Consider the following 14,213-nt stretch of genomic DNA (forward strand, 5'->3'; position numbering starts at 1 on the left):
GTGTGTTGAACGCGGAGGTGCCGTTGTTCGGCACTAGATCGGAATCGCTGCAAGTACGACTCCATCAACCGCGTTCTAGCAACGCTTCTGCTTAGCGATCTTCAAAGGTATGAAGATGCTCTTACCCCTCTCTCGTTGCTGGTCTCTCCATAGGAAGATCTGAATATGCGTAGGAAAATTTTGAATTTATGCTACGTTACCCAACAGTGGCATCCGAGCCAGGTTTTCTATGCGTAGATTCTATGCACGAGTAGAACACAAAAGTTGTGGGTGATGGTTTGTCAATTTTCTTGCCGCTACTAGTCTTATTGTGGGATGAAGCGGCCCGGACCGACTTTACACGTACACTTACGTGAGACTGGTTCCACCGCCAGACATGCACACCGTGCATAAAGGTGGCTAGCGGGTGTGTGTCTCTCCTACTCTAGTTGGATTGGATTTGATGAAAAGGGTCCTTATGAAGGGTAAATAGCTTTGGCATATCATCGTTGTGGCTGTCATGTAGGTTAGAAGGCGTTCTTGCTAGAAACCCAAATCAGCCACGTAAAACTTGCAACAACAATTAGAGGACGTCTAACTTGTTTTTGCAGGGTTTGACATGTGATGTGATATGGCCAAAGTTGTGATGTTGCATGTATGACGTATGAGATGATCATGTTATTGTAATAGGTTTCACGACTTGCATGTCGATGAGTATGACAACCGGCAGGAGCCATAGGAGTTGTCTTAATTTATTGTATGAGATGCAACGCCATGTGCTTACTACTTTTACTTCATTGCTAACGGTTAGCTATAGTAGTAGTGATAGTAGTAGTTGGCGTGAAGACTTCACGGAGACACGATGATGGAGATCAAGATGATGGAGATCAAGATGATGGAGATCATGGTGTCACGCCGGTGACGATGATGATCGTGCGATGCCTGAAGATGGAGATCGAAAGAGCAAAGATGATAATGGCCATATCATGTCACTATATGATTACATTGTGATGTTTATCATGTTTTACATCTTATTGCTTAGAACGACGGTAGCATAATAAGATGATCCCTCTTAAAATTTCGAAAACGTATTCCCCTAAGTGTGCACCGTTGCGAAGGTTCGTTGTCTCAAAGCACCACGTGATGATCGGGTGTGATAGATTCTAACGTTCGCATACAACGGGTGTAAGCCAGATTTACACACGCGAAACACCTAGGTTGACTCGACGAGCTTAGCATGTACAGACATGACCTCGAATACAAGAGACCGAAAGGTCGAACATGAGTCGTATGGTTGAATACGATCAGCATGAAGTTGCTCACCATGGTGACTAGTCCGTCTCACGTGATGATCGGACACGGGTTAGTCAACATGGATCATGTATCACTTAGATGACTAGAGGGATGCCGATTTAAGTGGGAGTTCATACTTAATTTGATTAAATGAACTTAATTGTCATGAACTTAGTCTAAAAGTTGTCTTTATAAATATTGTAGATGTCCAACGTCAACCTCAATTTCAATGCATTCCTAGAGAAAAACAAGCTGAAAGATGATGGTAGCAACTATGCGGACTGGGTTCGCAACTTGAAGCTCATCCTTGAAGCAGCTAAAAAGGCTTATGTCCTTGATGCGCCGCTAAGTGACCTCCCGCTCCCGCAGCAGCCCAGGACATTCTGAACGTCTGGCAAACGGGGAGTGATGACTACTCTCTGGTCAGGTGTGGCATGTTATACAGTTTAGAAACGGGGCTCCAAAGGCGTTTTGAGCAACACGGGGCATATGAGATGTTTCAGGAGCTGAAGCTAGTTTTTCAAGCTCATGCCCGTGTCGAGAGATATGAAGTCTCCGACAAGTTCTTCAGCTGTAAGATGGAGGAGAACATTTCTGTCAGTGAGCACATACTCAAAATGTCTGGGTTACACGGTCGTCTGACTTCACTTGGAGTCGAACTTCCGGATGATGCTATAATTGACAGAATCCTCCAGTCTCTCCCACCAAGCTACAAAGGCTTTGTGCTTAACTACAACATGCAAGGGATGGAGAAGACCATTCCCGAGTTGTACTCGATGCTCAAGTCTGCAGAAGTAGAAATCAAGAAAGAGCATCAAGTGTTGATGGTCAACAAGACCACTAGTTTCAAGAAAGGCAAGGGTAAGAAGAACTTCAAGAAAGACGGCAAAGCTGTTGCCGCACCCGGTAAGCCAGATGCCGGGAAGAAGGAAAAGAACGGACCCAAGCCTGAGACTGAGTGCTTCTATTGCAAGGGAAAGGGTCACTGGAAGCGGAACTGCCCCAAATACTTAGCGGACAAGAAGGCTGGCAACGTTAAAGGTATATGTGATATACATGTTATTGATGTGTACCTTACCAGCGCTCGTAGTAGCTCCTGGGTATTTGATACCGGTGTTGTTGCTCACATTTGCAACTCAAAGAAGGAACTGCGTAATAAGGGGAGACTGACCAAGGACGAGGTGACGATGCGCATCGGGAATGGTTCAAAGGTCGATGTGATCGCCGTCGGCACGCTACCTCTACATCTACCATCGGGATTAGTTTTAAACCTTAATAATTGTTATTTAGTACCAGCTTTAAGCATGAACATTGTATCAGGGTCTTGCTTAATGCGAGACAGCTACTCATTTAAGTCAGAGAATAATGGTTGTTCTATTTATATGAGTGATATGTTTTATGGTCATGCTCCGCTGGTGAATGGTTTATTCTTGATGAATCTCGATCGTGATGTTACACATATTCATAGTGTGAGTACCAAAAGATGCAAAGTTGATAATGATAGTCCCACATACTTGTGGCACTGCCGCCTTGGTCATATCGGCGTTAAGCGCATGAAGAAGCTCCATACTGATGGACTATTAGAGTCTCTTGACTTTGAATCATTTGACTCATGCGAACCGTGCCTCATGGGCAAGATGACTAAGACTCCATTCTCAGGAATAATGGAGAGAGCAACCGACTTATTGGAAATAATACATACTGATGTGTGTGGTCCAATGAACGTTGAAGCTCGCGGTGGTTATTGTTATGTTCTCACTCTCACCGATGATTTGAGTAGGTATGGGTATATCTACTTGATGAAGCACAAATCTGAGACGTTTGAAAAGTTCAAGGAATTTCACAGTGAGGTTGAGAATCAACGTGACAGAAAAATTAAATGTCTACGATCTGATCGTGGAGGAGAATATTTGAGTCACGAGTTTGGCACACACCTAAGGAAGTGTGGAATCGTTTCACAACTGACGCCGCCTGGCACACCGCAGCGCAACGGAGTGTCTGAATGTCGTAATCACACTTTATTAGATATGGTACGATCTATGATGTCTCTTACCGACTTACCGCTATCATTTTGGGGATACGCATTAGAAACTGCAGCATTCACTTTAAATAGGGCACCGTCTAAATCCGTTGAGACGACACCATATGAACTATGGTTTGGCAAGAAACCTAAGTTGTCATTTCTTAAAGTTTGGGGCTGCGATGCTTATGTGAAGAAACTTCAACCAGAAAAGCTCGAACCCAAAGCGGAGAAATGCGTATTCATAGGATACCCTAAGGAAACTATTGGGTATACCTTCTATCTTAGATCCGAAGGTAAAACCTTTGTTGCCAAGAACGGATCCTTTCTAGAGAAAGAGTTTCTCTCGAAAGAAGTAAGTGGGAGGAAGGTAGAACTTGATGAGGTAATTACACCCCCTCTCGAACAAGAAAGTAGCGCAGCGCGGGAAGTTGTTCCTGTGGCGCCTACACCAACTGAAGAGGAAGTTAATGATGATGATCATGAAGCTTCGGATCAAGTTACTAGTGAACCGCGAAGGTCCACAAGGGCACGCTCCGCACCAGAGTGGTACGGCAACCCTGTGATGGAAATCATGTTGTTAGAGAACGGTGAACCTTCGAACTATGAAGAAGCAATGGCGGGCCCGAATTCCAACAAATGGCTTGGGGCTATGAAATCTGAGATAGGATCCATGTATGAGAACAAAGTATGGACTTTGGTGGACTTGCCCGATGACCGGTGAGCCATAGAAAATAAATGGATCTTCAAGAAGAAGACTGATGCAAACGGTAATGTAGCCGTTTACAAAGCTCGACTTGTCGCAAAGGGTTTTCGACAAATTCAAGGAGTTGACTACGAAGAGACTTTCTCTCCCGTAGCGAAGCTGAAATCAGTTCGAATCATGTTAGCAATTGCCGCCTTTTATGATTATGAAATTTGGCAAATGGACGTCAAAAAGCGTTCCTTAACGGGAACCTTAAGGAAGAGTTGTATATGATGCAACCAGAAGGTTTTGTCGACCCTAAGGGTGCTAACAAAGTGTGCAAGCTCCATCGCTCCATCTATGGGCTGGTGCAAGCATCTCGGAGTTGGAACATTCGCTTTAATGAGGTGATTAAAGCGTTTGGGTTCATACAGGTTTACGGAGAAGCCTGTCTGTACAAGAAAGTGAGTGGGAGCTCTGTAGCTTTCCTCATACTGTATGTGGATGACATATTATTGATGGGGAATAATATAGAGATGTTGGAGAGCATAAAGTCCTATTTGAACAAGAGTTTTTCAATGAAGGACCTTGGAGAAGCTGCATACATATTAGGCATCAAGATCTATAGAGATAGATCGAGACGCCTCATAGGTCTTTCGCAAAGTACATAACTTGACAAGATATTGAAGAAGTTCAATATGGAAAACTCAAAGAAAGGGTTCTTGCCAGTTTTGCAAGGTATGAGATTGAGTAAGACTCAGTCCCCGACCACGGCGGCAGATAGAGAGAAGATGAGTTCTGTCCCCGACGCTTCAGCCGTGGGCTCTCTAATGTATGCCATGCTGTGTACCAGACCTGATATAAACCTTGCCATAAGTTTGGTAGGGAGGTACCAAAGTGATCCCGGTACGGAACACTGGACATCGGTCAAGAATATCCTTAAGTACTTGAAAAGGACTAAGGAAATGTTTCTCGTTTATGGAGGTGACGAAGAGCTCGTCGTAAAGGGTTACGTCGACGCTAGCTTCGACACAGATCCGGATGACTCTAAGTCACAGACCGGATACATATATGTGTTGAATGGTGGGGCAGTGAGCTGGTGCAGCAGCAAGCAAGAAGTCCTGGCAGCATCTACATGTGAAGCGGAGTACATAGCTGCTTCAGAAGCGGCTCATGAAGGAATTTGGATGAAGGAGCTCATCACCGACCTTGGAGTGGTTCCAAGCGCGTCGGGTCCTATGACACTCTTCTGTGATAACACTGGAGCCATTGCCATAGCCAAGGAGCCCAGGTTTCACCGGAAGACGAAGCACATCAAGTGCCGCTACAACTCCATCCACGACCATGTCCAAAGTGGAGTGATAGATATTTGTAAAGTACACACGGATCTGAATATTGCAGACCCGTTGACTAAACCTCTTCCACGAGCAAAACATGATCAACACCATAATGCTATGGGTGTTCGATACATCACAATGTAACTAGATTATTGACTCTAGTGCAAGTGGGAGACTGTTGGAAATATGCCCTAGAGGCAATAATAAAATGGTTATTATCATATTTCCTTGTTCATGATAATCGTCTATTCTTCATGCTATAATTGTATTAACAGGAAACAGTAATACATGTGTGAATAAATAGATCACAATGTGTCCCTAGCAAGCCTCTAGTAGGCTAGCTCGTTAGTCAATAGATGATCATGGTTTCCTGATCATGGGCATTAGATGACATTGATAACGGGATCACATCATTGGGAGAATGATGTGATGGACAAGACCCAATCCTAAGCCTAGCACTAGATCGTATTGTTCGTATGCTAATGCTTTTCTAATGTCAAGTATCTTTTCCTTCGACCGTGAGATTGTGCAACTCCCGGATACCGTAGGAGTGCTTTGGGTGTATCAAACGTCACAACGTAACTGGGTGACTATAAAGGTGCACTACGGTTACCTCCGAAAGTATCTGTTGGGTTGGTACGAATCGAGATCGGGATTTGTCACTCCGTGTGACGGAGAGGTATCTCTAGGCCCACTCGGTAGAACATCATCATGAGCTCAATGTGACTAAGGAGTTAGTCACACGATGACGTGCTACGGAACGAGTAAAGAGACTTACCGGTAACGAGATTGAACAAGGTATAGGTATACCGACGATCGAATCTCGGGCAAGTTCTATACCGACAGACAAAGGGAATCGTGTACGGGATTGATTGAATCCTTGACATCGTGGTTCATCCGATGAGATCATCGTGGAGCAAGTGGGAGCCACCATGGCTATCCAGACCCCGCTGATGGTTATTGGCCAGAGAGGTGTCTCGGTCATGTCTGCCTGTCTCCCGAACCCGTAGGGTCTACACACTTAAGGTTCGATGACGCTAGGGTTATAGGGAATTGTTATACGAGGTTACCGAAAGTTGTTCGGAGTCCCGGATGAGATCCGGACGTCACGAGGAGCTTCGGAATGGTCCGGAGGTAAAGATTGATATATAGGACGAATGGTTTCGGATACCGGAAGTGTTTCGGGCATCACCGGTAACGTACTGGGACCACCGGAGGTGGCCCCGGGGGACCACCGAAGGGGGCAACGACCTCGGGAGATAAGGTGGGCCAAGTGGGGGTGGGAACCAGCCCCTAGGTGGGCTGCTGCGCCTCCCCACTCAGCCCATAGCGCAAGGGAGAGAAAAGGGGGGGCAAACCCTAGGCCAGGTGGGCCTAAGGCCCACCAGATGGTGTGCCACCCCCTCCTCCCCCTTCTGGCCGCCGCTCCTCCCATATGGGGGGGCTGCCGCACCCCCTAGGGTGGGAACCCTAGGGGTGGCACCCCCTCTCCCCTCCCCCTATATATATCGAGCACTTTTGGCCATTGAGACACACGGTTTTTCCCTCTCTCTCGGCGCAGCCCTGCTCTTCTTCCTCCTCCTCTCTGCCGGTGCTTGGCGAAGCCCTGCCGGGAGACCTCGTCTCTCCATCGACACCACGCCGTCGTGTTGCTGGAGTTCTTCCCCAATCTCTCCCTCCTTCTTGCTGGATCAAGGTGCGGGAGACGTCACCAGGATGCACGTGTGTTGAACGCGGAGGTGCCGTTGTTCGGCACTAGATCGGAATCGCTGCGAGTACGACTCCATCAACCGCGTTCTAGCAACGCTTCCGCTTAGTGATCTTCAAAGGTATGAAGATGCTCTTACCCCTCTCTCGTTGCTGGTCTCTCCATAGGAAGATCTGAATATGCGTAGGAAAATTTTGAATTTATACTACGTTACCCAACACTAGAGAGGCTAGCAATGGTGGAAGGTGAGAGTGCATCTATACCATGGACTCACATTAGTCATGAAGAACTCATATACTTATTGCAAAAGTTTTATTAGTAATCAAAACAAAGTGCTAAACGCATACTCCTAGGGGAAGGGTTGGTAGGTGTTAACCATCGCGCGATCCCGACCGCCACACAAAGGATGACAATCAATAAATCAATTATGCTCCGACTTCCTAACATAGCGGTTCACCATACGTGCATGCTACGGGAATCACTAACCTCAACACAAGTATTTCTAGATTCACAACACCCTACTAACATAACTCTAATATTACCATATCCATATCTCAAAACTAATTGTCAGGGATCAATCTTCTCTTACTAATCAATGCACTTGAATATGTAAGTGTTTATTATATCCTCTTTGGATGCCTATCATATTTAGGACTAATTTCATAGCACACGCCAATTACCAAGTTACTTAGAGAGAGCACTCTCAAAATGATATAAGTAAAGATTGAGAGTTTTTATTTCTACAAAATATGACACCGCCGTGCTCTAAAAAGATTTAAGTGAAGCACTAGAGCAAAATTTATCTAGCTCAAAAGATATAAGTGAAGCTCATGGGAGCTAAATTGCCTAGCTCAAAAGAAATAAGTGAATCTCATTGAGTATTCTAACAAATTCACGATGAGTGCATGTCCCTCTCAAAAAGGTGTGTAGCAAGGATGATTGTGACAAAACAAAAGGCAAAGACTCCTATAATACACGACGCTCCAAGCAAAACACATATCATGTGGTGAATAAAAAAATATCTCCAAGTAACGTTACCGATGGATTGAAGACGAAAGAGGGGATGCCTTCCCGGGGCATCCCCAAGCTTGATCTTTTTGGTGTCCTTGAATTTGGCTTGGGATGACTTGGGCATCCCCAAGCTTAGGCTCTTTCCACTCTTTATTCCATTGTCCATAAGAACATCACCCAAAACTTGAAAACTTCACAACACAAAACTAGAAACTCGTGATATCATTAGCATAGGAAAACAAACCACCAACTTTTTAGGTACTGTACTAAACTTAGTTTCCATTTAGATTGATGTTATATTACTGTATTCTCACTTCTCCATGGCTCGTACCCCCGATACTAACCATAGTTTCATCAAAATAAGTAATCAACACAACAAAAACAGAATATGTCAAAAACAGAATAGTCTGTGGCAATATGTATATTTCGTATACCTCTGCTATCCCAAAAATTCTAAAACATTATGAAAATTAGGGAAATTTGCATATCAATCAGCAGAAAAAAGAATCAACTCAAAAGCTCTTTATGGATAGGAATTAAAAATAATTTCGTGAGCATAAAGTTTCTGTCTTTTTCAGCATGATTAAACAACTATCACTGTCGTGGGTATAAGTATGACAGTAGATGTGTAGGGTACGAAAGGATGGGCAGAGCCTTAGCTACGGTGAGGTTGTATGAGTTCAGGCCCCTCTACGGTGGAGGTAAAATCCCTACATCTCAGTGCTCTTGGGAGCTTAGTGTCGAGTGGAATATAGGATTACAGTAAATGCCAACCCCTGCACCAGTGGGGAAGGGCGGCTTATATAGAGTGCGCTGCCCTCCACAACGGCCCGGTGGACAGGGGTGGAGTAGTGGTGAATAAATGCCTACGTTACAGGTAACGTAAGCCTTAAATGCTAATAATGGTGTATGAAAACGTATGACCGTTGCCCTCCTGGGAGGTTACGATGTACAGAGTGGAATTCAGTCGGTACGATAAATATGCTCCGAATGCTCGTCACCGACTGGATGATGGGGGGTCCTTAGTTCAGTCGGAACTGTCTAACGGCCTTGCCCTCTATGAAGGGTAGTCCTTGGGTAGGACCTATAGGGCAGGCCTATGACCCTACCCTGGGACTATAACCCCATCATTAGTCCCCGAATGGATCGGGGTTGGAATGACGAAGTGGTGCCTGGAGTACGGATCTAACTGGTATGGATGTGACTTTGGCGTTGTTTGCCTCGATCCATTTTATCCTTTCGACCAGTGATCCGAGTGAATATATCAGTGAAACGAACCGTCAGGGACCGAGTGCTTCCGCGGAATCTTTCGATGTGACCGGTCAAACTGACAGCGGCGGATTTTCTGGGATCCTCAAATTTCGGTTGCCGCGCGCTCAGTGGGGATGTCGACATCGCCATCGAGTAGTTTCTTCCGCCTCGATTACCGTGCCGTTATCTTCTCCACTAACATCGCAGCAGCCGGTCGGGGGATAAGATTTCGGGGCCACCTGTTAGTGACCCAGTCGGAACCTTATTTAAGCCTCTCCGGCGGGGGTTTCTTGTTGCGCTGCCCTTGTTAATCGCACTCGCCTCGCTTCTCCCGTAGCTCCTTGCGCGTTCCAAGCCTCCTCCTTCCTCTCCTCCTCTGCGGATCCGCTGCCTTCACCATGACGAAGGGGCAGACGAGCAAGCTCGAGTCGCAGAAGAAGAAGAAGAAGGCGTCGGCCCCTGCTCGGCGGCGACAGCGGGCACTGCCGGCGGGTTGGATCCAGGGGGATTTCCTCCCCTCCACGGTGACGGCGGACGACTTGCTGGAGCTGGTGGAGCAAGGCATGCTCGCCAACAAGTCGTGGAGGCTGCCGGCGGAGGGCGAGACGGAGCCGGCGCCGCAGGAGGGAGAGCGTGTCTTGCTGCTCAGCCACGTGTATAGGGGCTTCTCCTTGCCTCCCCACCCCTTCTTCAGAGGTATTATGAATCACTTCGGGGCGCAGCTCCATCATTTTCCTCCAAACGCGATAGCCCATCTCGCCGCATTCGTCACCCTTTACGAGTGCTTTATTGGATGTCCCCCCCCCCATTGGGGGCTCTTTAAGTACATCTTCTCCGCTAGGTCTCAGATTGTCAAAAAGCTTAGCCAGTCGGACAATAAAACCCATCTCCTCCATCTCTGCGGGGGCTTAGGCTTCCAAAAGAAAACGAAGAGTAGCTACCCTCCTCTCTAGTTGTCCGAGTCAGTTAGGAACTGGAAGTCGACCTGGTTCTATTGCCAGGACATAGCTTGTCCGAATGCCGCGACTGGGTTGCCGCCCTTTAGCCTAGACCGTCCGGCCCCTCCCAGGCAGCTTGCGCTCTCAAAGTTGGAAAAGATCCAGATCCAACCTCTGGTCGACGCGCTGATAGCTGTCGTCCGCAAGGGAGTCACCGGCACAGATTTGCTGGAGACTTTTCTGGGTCGGCGCATCCAACCGTTGCAAGCCCGACACCATGCCATGTGGCACTACACGGGGCCTGAGGATTCCACTCGGACCCATCCAGAATGCGTGACCGGGGAGGTTGTGACAGCGTGGGTTCGCGGCATCACAGGCGCATGCGACAACCCCAAAGGAGCCCGTCGGGTGAAGCCCTTCCGCGCCGATAATCCTCCTCCGAATGAGGTGAGCACCTCTTGTCGAGTGCTTTCAATCTTCTTAGATTTAGCGCTTTTCTTGTGTCGCCGCCTGGTGTCTGACGTTGTGGACTGTATTTTGTGCAGGAGTGGACCAACTGGCACTCTCCCGTCTCGAACGGGAATCCCGCTGAGGAAGAGGAGGGCAGCCAGGAGGGCAGCATGGATAGCGCCGAGTACGTCTCCGACAGTGGGGAGACATAGGAGGAGTCTGAAGAGGAGGAGGGAGAGGTTGGGGAGCAGAGCTCGCCACCTCCATCATCAGAGCCTCGAACTAAGCGTCGTCACGAACCCGCGACTCCGCCGGCTCCTGCAGCGGCCCCGAGTGCCCCGCGAGCTCCTCCTGTGGCTCCGAGTGCCCCGCCAGCTCCTCCCGTGGCTCTGAGTGTTCGGAGCGTGAAGAGGACCAGGGACGCTGCTGTCGAGCCCACGGACCAACCGTCCAAGGTGGCCAAACCGAGTGGGTCCAAGCCTCGGAAAGCTTTGCCTCGGATGAGGATCGTTGTTCCAGTTGTCTTAGCGTAAGTGTCTTGTTCTCCCATTTTCTTTTAGTATTTGATTGAACTCATGCTTATCGGTCGAGTGGATTTTACTCGACAGAGCTGCTACCTCCGCCACCTCTCTGCCGCGCCAGGACGATGATCCCATGGATACGGATAACGCTGCTACATCCCAGCAAGGTACGTTGTGACGACTCCGAGAGTTTGCATTATTGTTTCGCAAGTGTTGCCTTTAATCTTGCCCTTTTTCTATAACCTCATGTTGTTCAGTCGGGCTTCCTTCGGAGGTGATTCATCTGGAGGAGGACGACCAAAGGGGATCAGGGCCAACTTTGGCGCCTGTTCTTGAGGTTGTTCCATCTGCTGCTGCTCCCACCATGGACGCACCGCCGACCGAGACGATGCCGTTGACTGAGGCGGTGCCCCTCGCGGCGGAACCGACTAGAGCGGGACTTGGGATGCCCAAGGAGTCTTCTGTCGTGCTAGGTCCGTCGACCGTCCAGTACGACGCCCGACACCTCCCGGAAGACCAAGTGGGAGCTGCCAAGGAGGTCATGGTGCAGGTGGAGTTGATGGTGGGTGATGCCAAGGGAGCGTACGACTCCATCACGTCTTTGTACAAGAGAAGCTTGGAGCTCCTGGACGATATCCGAGTAAGTGCGCTAGTAAGTGTTTACTTTCCTCTTGTAACCCACTCGTGGTTTAAGTGATATACTCGGATACAGTAGGATTATTTTGCAGTGGGTTCACTCAGAGTGAACCCAGTGGCTGTAGTCCCCGAGACTTCTGTCGAGTGCTTGCACCGGCAGTTGTCTTTATGTGTATTTACTGTTATCTGAGCAGATCAGGGTTGGTCTGCCCGAATATTACCAGTGGGGGCACTCGGAGTGCATCCACTAGATGTAGTCCCGGAGAGTAGTGTTACTCAGGTCGGGTGATAGTAGTGTCATAGATTTGTCTGTTTGTCATGTAGCTCAATAGGGATGGCCTGTTCGAGCTTCATGCCAGTGGGGTCACTCTTAGTGAACCCACTGGGTGTAGTCCCTCAGACCGCTGTCGAGTGCTTGCATCGGCAGGGGTCTTAAGAACTGTGAGCTTTGGTTGTTTTCCTTGTTGAATGTGTCTGAGCTTCCCTTTGCGCTGATTTGGCAGAAGACTTGTGAAATGGGATCCGCGTACAATGCTCTGAAGGTTGAAAAGGTTCAGCTTGCTACAGAATTGGAGGCGGCTCTGAATGACTTGGCTGGTGTGAAGGGGACTCTTGCTGACCGAGAGCAGTCTTTGGAGGAGTCCCGGGAGACCAACAAGGCATTGGTGGCCGAAATTGAGAAAATGGGCAAGCAAAGAACTGAACTGATGGGTCAGATGAAGTTGATGAACAGTCGGTGCATTTCGCAGGAGAAGTACGTCAGCGACTGGGCAAGGAAGATGATTGCACTGCTCGGTGGTAAGGTTTTTTTCCGAGTGCTTCTTGACTTTGTAGTTCATTCTGCGCTTACTTTGTGCTTTTCTTTTCTTGGCAGATTTTTGTCTGGACGCTCAGGCTGAAGCAGCCGACATTGAACGGTCGGTTGTTCTGAACGTTCCACTCGACGACGAAGCCAATCGTGACATGCTCCGAGCATATATTCGCCTTGGCAGAGTGGGACCTTTCATCGGCCGTCTGAGAGAAGTCATCGGCCGGATCGACAAGGAGCTGTGGCCCGAAGACGATTCCCGGCAGGAAATAGAAGGGTTGATGACTCGGCTGGAGGACGTCCCGAACAGAGTGCATGCATGGAAGAAGTTTGCCGCTCATTGTGGTGCGGACGTGGCGCTATCGCTGGTTCGAGTGCACTGCAAGGAAGCTCGCGAAGAAAAGCTGAAGGCGTTGCAGGTCGCTAACACCAAGAAGCTTCGATTCAAAGATTTCATGGAGACCTTCCTGGAGACAACCACTCGTATCGCGGACGGGATCGACCTTGAGACCTTTGTGGAGCCTGCCAGTCCCGGTGCCAGTCCTGATGACGCTTGAAAAACTTTGCCTCGGTATGCCGAGTGGTATCTGTATCAAACTTGGACCACTGCTGTTGGCCGTCACATTCGTGGTTCGGTGTGGATAAGCTTGATCCACACCGAACCGACTGTCGTAGATCCAACTTTGAATTCGAATCAAATATTTTGCTCTTCTTTCGCCAAGTTTTTTTTTACATGATTTTGGCTCGTGGTTTTTGTTTGGCGTTTCTTGGTGAAGCCAATGGCAAACATGCGGAGCATGTAATTGTCAGTTGTCTTCACATCCACATGAGCCTCAATGAGGGTCTGCTAAGCCTCCGAGTGGATCTCGAGGATACACTCGAAGGAAGCTTTTTACTTAGGCGATTCTGGATCGCAGCTAAGTCCCCGAGTGCGACATCTCGTGCGCACTCGGAGCGAGTTGATAATCATGTGGTTGTCAGTTGTCTTCACATCCACATGAGCCTCAATGACGGTCTGCTAAGTCTCCGAGTGGATCTGAAGGATAAACTCGAAGGAAGCTTTTTTACTTAGGCGATTCTGGATCGCAGCTAAGTCCCCGAGTGTGGCTTTTAGTGCGCACTCGGAGCGAGTTTGAACTCATGTAGTTGTCAGTTGTCTTCACATACACATGAGCCTCACTGAGGGTCTGCTAAGCCTCCGAGTGGATCTCGAGGATACACTCGAAGGAAGCTTTTTACTTAGGCGATTCTGGATCGCAGCTAAGTCTCCGAGTGCGGCTTTTAGTGTGCACTCGGAGCGAGTTTTGTACTTAGGAGATTCTGGATCGCAGCTAAGTCCCCGAGTGTGGCTTTTGGTGCGCACTCGGAGCGAGTTTGTACTTAGGCGATTCTGGGTCGCAGCTAAGTCCCCGAGTGCGACTTTTAGTGCACACTCGGAGAGAGTTTGTACTTAGGCGATTCTGGATCGGAGCTAAGTCCCCGAGTGCGGCTTTTGGTGTGCACCCGGAGCGAGTTTGTACTTAGGCGATTCTGGGTCGCAGCTAAGTCCCCGAGTGCGACTTTTAGTGCACACTCA

General features: G+C 48.4%; 1 pseudogene; it reads left to right on the top strand.

The window, feature by feature from the left end:
• Positions 1 to 1,497: 1,497 nt before the first annotated feature.
• Positions 1,498 to 14,213, top strand: part of LOC123401569 — a 47,351-nt pseudogene continuing 34,635 nt past the window's right edge.

This window comes from Hordeum vulgare, chromosome 1H (assembly GCF_904849725.1).
Source record: "Hordeum vulgare subsp. vulgare chromosome 1H, MorexV3_pseudomolecules_assembly, whole genome shotgun sequence".
NCBI classification, from domain to species: domain Eukaryota; kingdom Viridiplantae; phylum Streptophyta; class Magnoliopsida; order Poales; family Poaceae; genus Hordeum; species Hordeum vulgare.